At 40.7% G+C, this 9,605-nt stretch overlaps 26 non-coding genes across 26 annotated transcripts; all 26 read right to left on the bottom strand.

The window, feature by feature from the left end:
- Positions 1-71: 71 nt before the first annotated feature.
- Positions 72-145, bottom strand: trnat-ugu (transfer RNA threonine (anticodon UGU)). The gene has a single exon. It is a non-coding gene; the product is annotated as a tRNA-Thr (tRNA).
- Positions 146-336: 191 nt separating this feature from the next.
- On the bottom strand, positions 337-410 carry trnat-agu (transfer RNA threonine (anticodon AGU)). The gene has a single exon. It is a non-coding gene; the product is annotated as a tRNA-Thr (tRNA).
- Positions 411-951: 541 nt separating this feature from the next.
- Positions 952-1,040, bottom strand: trnar-ucu (transfer RNA arginine (anticodon UCU)). The gene is given in 2 exon segments: positions 952-987; positions 1,004-1,040. It is a non-coding gene; the product is annotated as a tRNA-Arg (tRNA).
- Positions 1,041-1,182: 142 nt separating this feature from the next.
- trnat-ugu (transfer RNA threonine (anticodon UGU)) lies at positions 1,183-1,256 on the bottom strand. Its single transcript has one exon. It is a non-coding gene; the product is annotated as a tRNA-Thr (tRNA).
- Positions 1,257-1,447: 191 nt separating this feature from the next.
- trnat-agu (transfer RNA threonine (anticodon AGU)) lies at positions 1,448-1,521 on the bottom strand. Its single transcript has one exon. It is a non-coding gene; the product is annotated as a tRNA-Thr (tRNA).
- Positions 1,522-2,062: 541 nt separating this feature from the next.
- Positions 2,063-2,151, bottom strand: trnar-ucu (transfer RNA arginine (anticodon UCU)). Its single transcript is given in 2 exon segments — positions 2,063-2,098; positions 2,115-2,151. It is a non-coding gene; the product is annotated as a tRNA-Arg (tRNA).
- A 142-nt stretch (positions 2,152-2,293) lies between these two features.
- On the bottom strand, positions 2,294-2,367 carry trnat-ugu (transfer RNA threonine (anticodon UGU)). The gene has a single exon. It is a non-coding gene; the product is annotated as a tRNA-Thr (tRNA).
- A 191-nt stretch (positions 2,368-2,558) lies between these two features.
- On the bottom strand, positions 2,559-2,632 carry trnat-agu (transfer RNA threonine (anticodon AGU)). Its single transcript has one exon. It is a non-coding gene; the product is annotated as a tRNA-Thr (tRNA).
- A 541-nt stretch (positions 2,633-3,173) lies between these two features.
- trnar-ucu (transfer RNA arginine (anticodon UCU)) lies at positions 3,174-3,262 on the bottom strand. Its single transcript is given in 2 exon segments — positions 3,174-3,209; positions 3,226-3,262. It is a non-coding gene; the product is annotated as a tRNA-Arg (tRNA).
- Positions 3,263-3,404: 142 nt separating this feature from the next.
- trnat-ugu (transfer RNA threonine (anticodon UGU)) lies at positions 3,405-3,478 on the bottom strand. The gene has a single exon. It is a non-coding gene; the product is annotated as a tRNA-Thr (tRNA).
- A 191-nt stretch (positions 3,479-3,669) lies between these two features.
- Positions 3,670-3,743, bottom strand: trnat-agu (transfer RNA threonine (anticodon AGU)). The gene has a single exon. It is a non-coding gene; the product is annotated as a tRNA-Thr (tRNA).
- A 541-nt stretch (positions 3,744-4,284) lies between these two features.
- Positions 4,285-4,373, bottom strand: trnar-ucu (transfer RNA arginine (anticodon UCU)). Its single transcript is given in 2 exon segments — positions 4,285-4,320; positions 4,337-4,373. It is a non-coding gene; the product is annotated as a tRNA-Arg (tRNA).
- Positions 4,374-4,515: 142 nt separating this feature from the next.
- trnat-ugu (transfer RNA threonine (anticodon UGU)) lies at positions 4,516-4,589 on the bottom strand. The gene has a single exon. It is a non-coding gene; the product is annotated as a tRNA-Thr (tRNA).
- A 191-nt stretch (positions 4,590-4,780) lies between these two features.
- trnat-agu (transfer RNA threonine (anticodon AGU)) lies at positions 4,781-4,854 on the bottom strand. The gene has a single exon. It is a non-coding gene; the product is annotated as a tRNA-Thr (tRNA).
- Positions 4,855-5,395: 541 nt separating this feature from the next.
- Positions 5,396-5,484, bottom strand: trnar-ucu (transfer RNA arginine (anticodon UCU)). The gene is given in 2 exon segments: positions 5,396-5,431; positions 5,448-5,484. It is a non-coding gene; the product is annotated as a tRNA-Arg (tRNA).
- A 142-nt stretch (positions 5,485-5,626) lies between these two features.
- trnat-ugu (transfer RNA threonine (anticodon UGU)) lies at positions 5,627-5,700 on the bottom strand. The gene has a single exon. It is a non-coding gene; the product is annotated as a tRNA-Thr (tRNA).
- A 191-nt stretch (positions 5,701-5,891) lies between these two features.
- Positions 5,892-5,965, bottom strand: trnat-agu (transfer RNA threonine (anticodon AGU)). The gene has a single exon. It is a non-coding gene; the product is annotated as a tRNA-Thr (tRNA).
- A 541-nt stretch (positions 5,966-6,506) lies between these two features.
- trnar-ucu (transfer RNA arginine (anticodon UCU)) lies at positions 6,507-6,595 on the bottom strand. Its single transcript is given in 2 exon segments — positions 6,507-6,542; positions 6,559-6,595. It is a non-coding gene; the product is annotated as a tRNA-Arg (tRNA).
- A 142-nt stretch (positions 6,596-6,737) lies between these two features.
- trnat-ugu (transfer RNA threonine (anticodon UGU)) lies at positions 6,738-6,811 on the bottom strand. The gene has a single exon. It is a non-coding gene; the product is annotated as a tRNA-Thr (tRNA).
- A 191-nt stretch (positions 6,812-7,002) lies between these two features.
- Positions 7,003-7,076, bottom strand: trnat-agu (transfer RNA threonine (anticodon AGU)). Its single transcript has one exon. It is a non-coding gene; the product is annotated as a tRNA-Thr (tRNA).
- Positions 7,077-7,617: 541 nt separating this feature from the next.
- trnar-ucu (transfer RNA arginine (anticodon UCU)) lies at positions 7,618-7,706 on the bottom strand. Its single transcript is given in 2 exon segments — positions 7,618-7,653; positions 7,670-7,706. It is a non-coding gene; the product is annotated as a tRNA-Arg (tRNA).
- A 142-nt stretch (positions 7,707-7,848) lies between these two features.
- On the bottom strand, positions 7,849-7,922 carry trnat-ugu (transfer RNA threonine (anticodon UGU)). The gene has a single exon. It is a non-coding gene; the product is annotated as a tRNA-Thr (tRNA).
- A 191-nt stretch (positions 7,923-8,113) lies between these two features.
- Positions 8,114-8,187, bottom strand: trnat-agu (transfer RNA threonine (anticodon AGU)). The gene has a single exon. It is a non-coding gene; the product is annotated as a tRNA-Thr (tRNA).
- A 541-nt stretch (positions 8,188-8,728) lies between these two features.
- Positions 8,729-8,817, bottom strand: trnar-ucu (transfer RNA arginine (anticodon UCU)). Its single transcript is given in 2 exon segments — positions 8,729-8,764; positions 8,781-8,817. It is a non-coding gene; the product is annotated as a tRNA-Arg (tRNA).
- A 142-nt stretch (positions 8,818-8,959) lies between these two features.
- Positions 8,960-9,033, bottom strand: trnat-ugu (transfer RNA threonine (anticodon UGU)). The gene has a single exon. It is a non-coding gene; the product is annotated as a tRNA-Thr (tRNA).
- A 191-nt stretch (positions 9,034-9,224) lies between these two features.
- trnat-agu (transfer RNA threonine (anticodon AGU)) lies at positions 9,225-9,298 on the bottom strand. The gene has a single exon. It is a non-coding gene; the product is annotated as a tRNA-Thr (tRNA).
- Positions 9,299-9,605: the final 307 nt, after the last annotated feature.

The raw sequence follows: 9,605 nt of genomic DNA, 5'->3' as shown, positions 1-9,605 counted from the left end.
ACACACTGTTCAGCGTGTAAAGACTTTCAAATGTGAAAAGTTTAAAAGTGCTCCCACATATCCTGTGGCATAGGCACTGCTGGGATTTGAACCCAGGATCTCCTGTTTACAAGACAGGCGCTTTGACCAACTAAGCCACAGCGCCAGCTGTAATGCAAAGCATTTTGTTGGTATATAAAGCCTTAAAGAGGTAGCACATCTTGAAAACAGCTGATTACCTCATGAAAGTTTTCCCTTTGAGCCTTTATTCACAACCTAGAAGTCCAGAAGGTGTGTCCTGTAGAGACTTTTACATCTGAAAAGTTTGGATGAATACTAGTAGAAGCCACACATTTTAGGCACTGCTGGGATTCGAACCCAGGATCTCCTGTTTACTAGACAGGCGCTTTAACCAACTAAGCCACAGCGCCAGGTACTTACTTTGGTTTGATACTTTTGTATTCAAAGTCTAAAAGAGGTAGCATGTCAGGAAAAGAGCTGATTAAGTCATGATTAGGTTCCTTTGAAGTTAGAGGATTATTTCCAAAAGCTGAAAAGTGTGCATGCTTCTATTGAGTAATAAGGGAATGTCTCAAATCATTTCATTTTGGTTAAAATCTCTCAATATTCGTGTCTCAAATGTGTTGTGAACCTCCATTTACAATAAATCTAAACTCTGTTTAAGCTAGCAGAAATGGAAAGCATTTCTTGCTAGGTAGGTGGCCATCAATTGGCAGTAGCAGTTTTTGGCCTAAACCAGTATTTTTCAAACCATTCTTGTTATATTCCTTTTTTAAAAATGGGGACTTGACGTGAGCTAATTAGTAGAGTATTCTGTAATCTGAGCTGGGTGTGTCCAACAGGGGAAATAAGACGAAGAGGAAAGGTAGGCTTCTGAAATACTTCATGTCCGAAAAGGTTTAAGCATATGCTTGTCCAACACAAAGATATCTGAGCAAAAGTTTTTATGGATGACTCTGGTGGGACTCGAACCCACAGCCTTTGAATACCTCCATTCACAACCTAGAAGTCCAATGCGCTATCCATTGCGCCACAGAGCCACAACAACACACTTTCCAAGGCACTATGCCTTGTCCAGCACTTCTTAGCTTTCCAGTTCTTCCTTGCTGATACACACTGTTCAGCGTGTAAAGACTTTCAAATGTGAAAAGTGTAAAAGTGCTCCCACATATCCTGTGGCATAGGCACTGCTGGGATTTGAACCCAGGATCTCCTGTTTACAAGACAGGCGCTTTGACCAACTAAGCCACAGCGCCAGCTGTAATGCAAAGCATTTTGTTGGTATATAAAGCCTTAAAGAGGTAGCACATCTTGAAAACAGCTGATTACCTCATGAAAGTATTCCCTTTGAGCCTTTATTCACAACCTAGAAGTCCAGAAGGTGTGTCCTCTAGAGACTTTTACATCTGAAAAGTTTGGATGAATACTAGTAGAAGCCACACATTTTAGGCACTGCTGGGATTCGAACCCAGGATCTCCTGTTTACTAGACAGGCGCTTTAACCAACTAAGCCACAGCGCCAGGTACTTACTTTGGTTTGATACTTTTGTATTCAAAGTCTAAAAGAGGTAGCATGTCAGGAAAAGAGCTGATTAAGTCATGATTAGGTTCCTTTGAAGTTAGAGGATTATTTCCAAAAGCTGAAAAGTGTGCAGGCTTCTATTGAGGAATAAGGGAATGTCTCAAATCATTTCATTTTGGTTAAAATCTCTCAATACTCGTGTCTTAAATGTGTTGTGAACCTCTATTTACAATAAATCTAAACTCTGTTTAAGCTAGCAGAAATGGAAAGCATTTCTTGCTAGGTAGGTGGCCATCAATTGGCAGTAGCAGTTTTTGGCCTAAACCAGTGTTTTTCAAACCATTCTTGTTATATTCCTTTTTTAAAAATGGGGACTTGACGTGAGCTAATTAGTAGAGTATTCTGTAATCTGAGCTGGGTGTGTCCAACAGGGGAAATAAGACGAAGAGGAAAGGTAGGCTTCTGAAATACTTCATGTCCGAAAAGGTTTAAGCATATGCTTGTCCAACACAAAGATATCTGAGCAAAAGTTTTTATGGATGACTCTGGTGGGACTCGAACCCACAGCCTTTGAATACCTCCATTCACAACCTAGAAGTCCAATGCGCTATCCATTGCGCCACAGAGCCACAACAACACACTTTCCAAGGCACTATGCCTTGTCCAGCACTTCTTAGCTTTCCAGTTCTTCCTTGCTGATACACACTGTTCAGCGTGTAAAGACTTTCAAATGTGAAAAGTTTAAAAGTGCTCCCACATATCCTGTGGCATAGGCACTATTGGGATTTGAACCCAGGATCTCCTATTTACAAGACAGGCGCTTTGACCAACTAAGCCACAGCGCCAGCTGTAATGCAAAGCATTTTGTTGGTATATAAAGCCTTAAAGAGGTAGCACATCTTGAAAACAGCTGATTACCTCATGAAAGTTTTCCCTTTGAGCCTTTATTCACAACCTAGAAGTCCAGAAGGTGTGTCCTGTAGAGACTTTTACATCTGAAAAGTTTGGATGAATACTAGTAGAAGCCACACATTTTAGGCACTGCTGGGATTCGAACCCAGGATCTCCTGTTTACTAGACAGGCGCTTTAACAAACTAAGCCACAGCGCCAGGTACTTACTTTGGTTTGATACTTTTGTATTCAAAGTCTAAAAGAGGTAGCATGTCAGGAAAAGAGCTGATTAAGTCATGATTAGGTTCCTTTGAAGTTAGAGGATTATTTCCAAAAGCTGAAAAGTGTGCATGCTTCTATTGAGTAATAAGGGAATGTCTCAAATCATTTCATTTTGGTTAAAATCTCTCAATATTCGTGTCTCAAATGTGTTGTGAACCTCCATTTACAATAAATCTAAACTCTGTTTAAGCTAGCAGAAATGGAAAGCATTTCTTGCTAGGTAGGTGGCCATCAATTGGCAGTAGCAGTTTTTGGCCTAAACCAGTATTTTTCAAACCATTCTTGTTATATTCCTTTTTTAAAAATGGGGACTTGACGTGAGCTAATTAGTAGAGTATTCTGTAATCTGAGCTGGGTGTGTCCAACAGGGGAAATAAGACGAAGAGGAAAGGTAGGCTTCTGAAATACTTCATGTCCGAAAAGGTTTAAGCATATGCTTGTCCAACACAAAGATATCTGAGCAAAAGTTTTTATGGATGACTCTGGTGGGACTCGAACCCACAGCCTTTGAATACCTCCATTCACAACCTAGAAGTCCAATGCGCTATCCATTGCGCCACAGAGCCACAACAACACACTTTCCAAGGCACTATGCCTTGTCCAGCACTTCTTAGCTTTCCAGTTCTTCCTTGCTGATACACACTGTTCAGCATGTAAAGACTTTCAAATGTGAAAAGTTTAAAAGTGCTCCCACATATCCTGTGGCATAGGCACTGCTGGGATTTGAACCCAGGATCTCCTGTTTACAAGACAGGCGCTTTGACCAACTAAGCCACAGCGCCAGCTGTCACACAAAGCATTTTGTTGGTATATAAAGCCTTAAAGAGGTAGCACATCTTGAAAACAGCTGATAACCTCATGAAAGTTTTCCCTTTGAGCCTTTATTCACAACCTAGAAGTCCAGAAGGTGTGTCCTGTAGAGACTTTTACATCTGAAAAGTTTGGATGAATACTAGTAGAAGGCACACATTTTAGGCACTGCTGGGATTCGAACCCAGGATCTCCTGTTTACTAGACAGGCGCTTTAACCAACTAAGCCACAGCGCCAGGTACGTACTTTGGTTTGATACTTTTGTATTCAAAGTCTAAAAGAGGTAGCATGTCAGGAAAAGAGCTGATTAAGTCATGATTAGGTTCCTTTGAAGTTAGAGGATTATTTCCAAAAGCTGAAAAGTGTGCAGGCTTCTATTGAGGAATAAGGGAATGTCTCAAATCATTTCATTTTGGTTAAAATCTCTCAATACTCGTGTCTTAAATGTGTTGTGAACCTCTATTTACAATAAATCTAAACTCTCTTTAAGCTAGCAGAAATGGAAAGCATTTCTTGCTAGGTAGGTGGCCATCAATTGGCAGTAGCAGTTTTTGGCCTAAACCAGTGTTTTTCAAACCATTCTTGTTATATTCCTTTTTTAAAAATGGGGACTTGACGTGAGCTAATTAGTAGAGTATTCTGTAATCTGAGCTGGGTGTGTCCAACAGGGGAAATAAGACGAAGAGGAAAGGTAGGCTTCTGAAATACTTCATGTCCGAAAAGGTTTAAGCATATGCTTGTCCAACACAAAGATATCTGAGCAAAAGTTTTTATGGATGACTCTGGTGGGACTCGAACCCACAGCCTTTGAACACCTCCATTCACAACCTAGAAGTCCAATGCGCTATCCATTGCGCCACAGAGCCACAACAACACACTTTCCAAGGCACTATGCCTTGTCCAGCACTTCTTAGCTTTCCAGTTCTTCCTTGCTGATACACACTGTTCAGCATGTAAAGACTTGCAAATGTGAAAAGTTTAAAAGTGCTCCCACATATCCTGTGGCATAGGCACTGCTGGGATTTGAACCCAGGATCTCCTGTTTACAAGACAGGCGCTTTGACCAACTAAGCCACAGCGCCAGCTGTCACACAAAGCATTTTGTTGGTATATAAAGCCTTAAAGAGGTAGCACATCTTGAAAACAGCTGATTACCTCATGAAAGTTTTCCCTTTGAGCCTTTATTCACAACCTAGAAGTCCAGAAGGTGTGTCCTGTAGAGACTTTTACATCTGAAAAGTTTGGATGAATACTAGTAGAAGGCACACATTTTAGGCACTGCTGGGATTCGAACCCAGGATCTCCTGTTTACTAGACAGGCGCTTTAACCAACTAAGCCACAGCGCCAGGTACTTACTTTGGTTTGATACTTTTGTATTCAAAGTCTAAAAGAGGTAGCATGTCAGGAAAAGAGCTGATTAAGTCATGATTAGGTTCCTTTGAAGTTAGAGGATTATTTCCAAAAGCTGAAAAGTGTGCAGGCTTCTATTGAGGAATAAGGGAATGTCTCAAATCATTTCATTTTGGTTAAAATCTCTCAATACTCGTGTCTTAAATGTGTTGTGAACCTCCATTTACAATAAATCTAAACTCTGTTTAAGCTAGCAGAAATGGAAAGCATTTCTTGCTAGGTAGGTGGCCATCAATTGGCAGTAGCAGTTTTTGGCCTAAACCAGTGTTTTTCAAACCATTCTTGTTATATTCCTTTTTTAAAAATGGGGACTTGACGTGAGCTAATTAGTAGAGTATTCTGTAATCTGAGCTGGGTGTGTCCAACAGGGGAAATAAGACGAAGAGGAAAGGTAGGCTTCTGAAATACTTCATGTCCGAAAAGGTTTAATCATATGCTTGTCCAACACAAAGATATCTGAGCAAAAGTTTTTATGGATGACTCTGGTGGGACTCGAACCCACAGCCTTTGAATACCTCCATTCACAACCTAGAAGTCCAATGCGCTATCCATTGCGCCACAGAGCCACAACAACACACTTTCCAAGGCACTATGCCTTGTCCAGCACTTCTTAGCTTTCCAGTTCTTCCTTGCTGATACACACTGTTCAGCATGTAAAGACTTTCAAATGTGAAAAGTTTAAAAGTGCTCCCACAAATCCTGTGGCATAGGCACTGCTGGGATTTGAACCCAGGATCTCCTGTTTACAAGACAGGCGCTTTGACCAACTAAGCCACAGCGCCAGCTGTAATGCAAAGCATTTTGTTGGTATATAAAGCCTTAAAGAGGTAGCACATCTTGAAAACAGCTGATTACCTCATGAAAGTTTTCCCTTTGAGCCTTTATTCACAACCTAGAAGTCCAGAAGGTGTGTCCTGTAGAGACTTTTACATCTGAAAAGTTTGGATGAATACTAGTAGAAGGCACACATTTTAGGCACTGCTGGGATTCGAACCCAGGATCTCCTGTTTACTAGACAGGCGCTTTAACCAACTAAGCCACAGCGCCAGGTACTTACTTTGGTTTGATACTTTTGTATTCAAAGTCTAAAAGAGGTAGCATGTCAGGAAAAGAGCTGATTAAGTCATGATTAGGTTCCTTTGAAGTTAGAGGATTATTTCCAAAAGCTGAAAAGTGTGCAGGCTTCTATTGAGGAATAAGGGAATGTCTCAAATCATTTCATTTTGGTTAAAATCTCTCAATACTCGTGTCTTAAATGTGTTGTGAACCTCCATTTACAATAAATCTAAACTCTGTTTAAGCTAGCAGAAATGGAAAGCATTTCTTGCTAGGTAGGTGGCCATCAATTGGCAGTAGCAGTTTTTGGCCTAAACCAGTGTTTTTCAAACCATTCTTGTTATATTCCTTTTTTAAAAATGGGGACTTGACGTGAGCTAATTAGTAGAGTATTCTGTAATCTGAGCTGGGTGTGTCCAACAGGGGAAATAAGACGAAGAGGAAAGGTAGGCTTCTGAAATACTTCATGTCCGAAAAGGTTTAATCATATGCTTGTCCAACACAAAGATATCTGAGCAAAAGTTTTTATGGATGACTCTGGTGGGACTCGAACCCACAGCCTTTGAATACCTCCATTCACAACCTAGAAGTCCAATGCGCTATCCATTGCGCCACAGAGCCACAACAACACACTTTCCAAGGCACTATGCCTTGTCCAGCACTTCTTAGCTTTCCAGTTCTTCCTTGCTGATACACACTGTTCAGCGTGTAAAGACTTTCAAATGTGAAAAGTTTAAAAGTGCTCCCACATATCCTGTGGCATAGGCACTGCTGGGATTTGAACCCAGGATCTCCTGTTTACAAGACAGGCGCTTTGACCAACTAAGCCACAGCGCCAGCTGTAATGCAAAGCATTTTGTTGGTATATAAAGCCTTAAAGAGGTAGCACATCTTGAAAACAGCTGATTACCTCATGAAAGTTTTCCCTTTGAGCCTTTATTCACAACCTAGAAGTCCAGAAGGTGTGTCCTGTAGAGACTTTTACATCTGAAAAGTTTGGATGAATACTAGTAGAAGGCACACATTTTAGGCACTGCTGGGATTCGAACCCAGGATCTCCTGTTTACTAGACAGGCGCTTTAACCAACTAAGCCACAGCGCCAGGTACTTACTTTGGTTTGATACTTTTGTATTCAAAGTCTAAAAGAGGTAGCATGTCAGGAAAAGAGCTGATTAAGTCATGATTAGGTTCGTTTGAAGTTAGAGGATTATTTCCAAAAGCTGAAAAGTGTGCAGGCTTCTATTGAGGAATAAGGGAATGTCTCAAATCATTTCATTTTGGTTAAAATCTCTCAATACTCGTGTCTTAAATGTGTTGTGAACCTCTATTTACAATAAATCTAAACTCTGTTTAAGCTAGCAGAAATGGAAAGCATTTCTTGCTAGGTAGGTGGCCATCAATTGGCAGTAGCAGTTTTTGGCCTAAACCAGTGTTTTTCAAACCATTCTTGTTATATTCCTTTTTTAAAAATGGGGACTTGACGTGAGCTAATTAGTAGAGTATTCTGTAATCTGAGCTGGGTGTGTCCAACAGGGGAAATAAGACGAAGAGGAAAGGTAGGCTTCTGAAATACTTCATGTCCGAAAAGGTTTAAGCATATGCTTGTCCAACACAAAGATATCTGAGCAAAAGTTTTTATGGATGACTCTGGTGGGACTCGAACCCACAGCCTTTGAATACCTCCATTCACAACCTAGAAGTCCAATGCGCTATCCATTGCGCCACAGAGCCACAACAACACACTTTCCAAGGCACTATGCCTTGTCCAGCACTTCTTAGCTTTCCAGTTCTTCCTTGCTGATACACACTGTTCAGCGTGTAAAGACTTTCAAATGTGAAAAGTTTAAAAGTGCTCCCACATATCCTGTGGCATAGGCACTATTGGGATTTGAACCCAGGATCTCCTGTTTACAAGACAGGCGCTTTGACCAACTAAGCCACAGCGCCAGCTGTAATGCAAAGCATTTTGTTGGTATATAAAGCCTTAAAGAGGTAGCACATCTTGAAAACAGCTGATTACCTCATGAAAGTTTTCCCTTTGAGCCTTTATTCACAACCTAGAAGTCCAGAAGGTGTGTCCTGTAGAGACTTTTACATCTGAAAAGTTTGGATGAATACTAGTAGAAGCCACACATTTTAGGCACTGCTGGGATTCGAACCCAGGATCTCCTGTTTACTAGACAGGCGCTTTAACCAACTAAGCCACAGCGCCAGGTACTTACTTTGGTTTGATACTTTTGTATTCAAAGTCTAAAAGAGGTAGCATGTCAGGAAAAGAGCTGATTAAGTCATGATTAGGTTCCTTTGAAGTTAGAGGATTATTTCCAAAAGCTGAAAAGTGTGCATGCTTCTATTGAGTAATAAGGGAATGTCTCAAATCATTTCATTTTGGTTAAAATCTCTCAATATTCGTGTCTCAAATGTGTTGTGAACCTCCATTTACAATAAATCTAAACTCTGTTTAAGCTAGCAGAAATGGAAAGCATTTCTTGCTAGGTAGGTGGCCATCAATTGGCAGTAGCAGTTTTTGGCCTAAACCAGTATTTTTCAAACCATTCTTGTTATATTCCTTTTTTAAAAATGGGGACTTGACGTGAGCTAATTAGTAGAGTATTCTGTAATCTGAGCTGGGTGTGTCCAACAGGGGAAATAAGACGAAGAGGAAAGGTAGGCTTCTGAAATACTTCATGTCCGAAAAGGTTTAAGCATATGCTTGTCCAACACAAAGATATCTGAGCAAAAGTTTTTATGGATGACTCTGGTGGGACTCGAACCCACAGCCTTTGAATACCTCCATTCACAACCTAGAAGTCCAATGCGCTATCCATTGCGCCACAGAGCCACAACAACACACTTTCCAAGGCACTATGCCTTGTCCAGCACTTCTTAGCTTTCCAGTTCTTCCTTGCTGATACACACTGTTCAGCATGTAAAGACTTTCAAATGTGAAAAGTTTAAAAGTGCTCCCACATATCCTGTGGCATAGGCACTGCTGGGATTTGAACCCAGGATCTCCTGTTTACAAGACAGGCGCTTTGACCAACTAAGCCACAGCGCCAGCTGTCACACAAAGCATTTTGTTGGTATATAAAGCCTTAAAGAGGTAGCACATCTTGAAAACAGCTGATAACCTCATGAAAGTTTTCCCTTTGAGCCTTTATTCACAACCTAGAAGTCCAGAAGGTGTGTCCTGTAGAGACTTTTACATCTGAAAAGTTTGGATGAATACTAGTAGAAGGCACACATTTTAGGCACTGCTGGGATTCGAACCCAGGATCTCCTGTTTACTAGACAGGCGCTTTAACCAACTAAGCCACAGCGCCAGGTACGTACTTTGGTTTGATACTTTTGTATTCAAAGTCTAAAAGAGGTAGCATGTCAGGAAAAGAGCTGATTAAGTCATGATTAGGTTCCTTTGAAGTTAGAGGATTATTTCCAAAAGCTGAAAAGTGTGCAGGCTTCTATTGAGGAATAAGGGAATGTCTCAAATCATTTCATTTTGGTTAAAATCTCTCAATACTCGTGTCTTAAATGTGTTGTGAACCTCTATTTACAATAAATCTAAACTCTCTTTAAGCTAGCAGAAATGGAAAGCATTTCTTGCTAGGTAGGTGGCCATCAATTGGCAGT

The sequence above is a fragment of the Pseudorasbora parva genome, chromosome 8, assembly GCF_024679245.1.
Source record: "Pseudorasbora parva isolate DD20220531a chromosome 8, ASM2467924v1, whole genome shotgun sequence".
Taxonomy (NCBI): domain Eukaryota; kingdom Metazoa; phylum Chordata; class Actinopteri; order Cypriniformes; family Gobionidae; genus Pseudorasbora; species Pseudorasbora parva.
The sequence above is the reverse complement of the archived record's forward strand: the minus strand, read 5'-3'. Positions and strand labels throughout refer to the sequence as shown.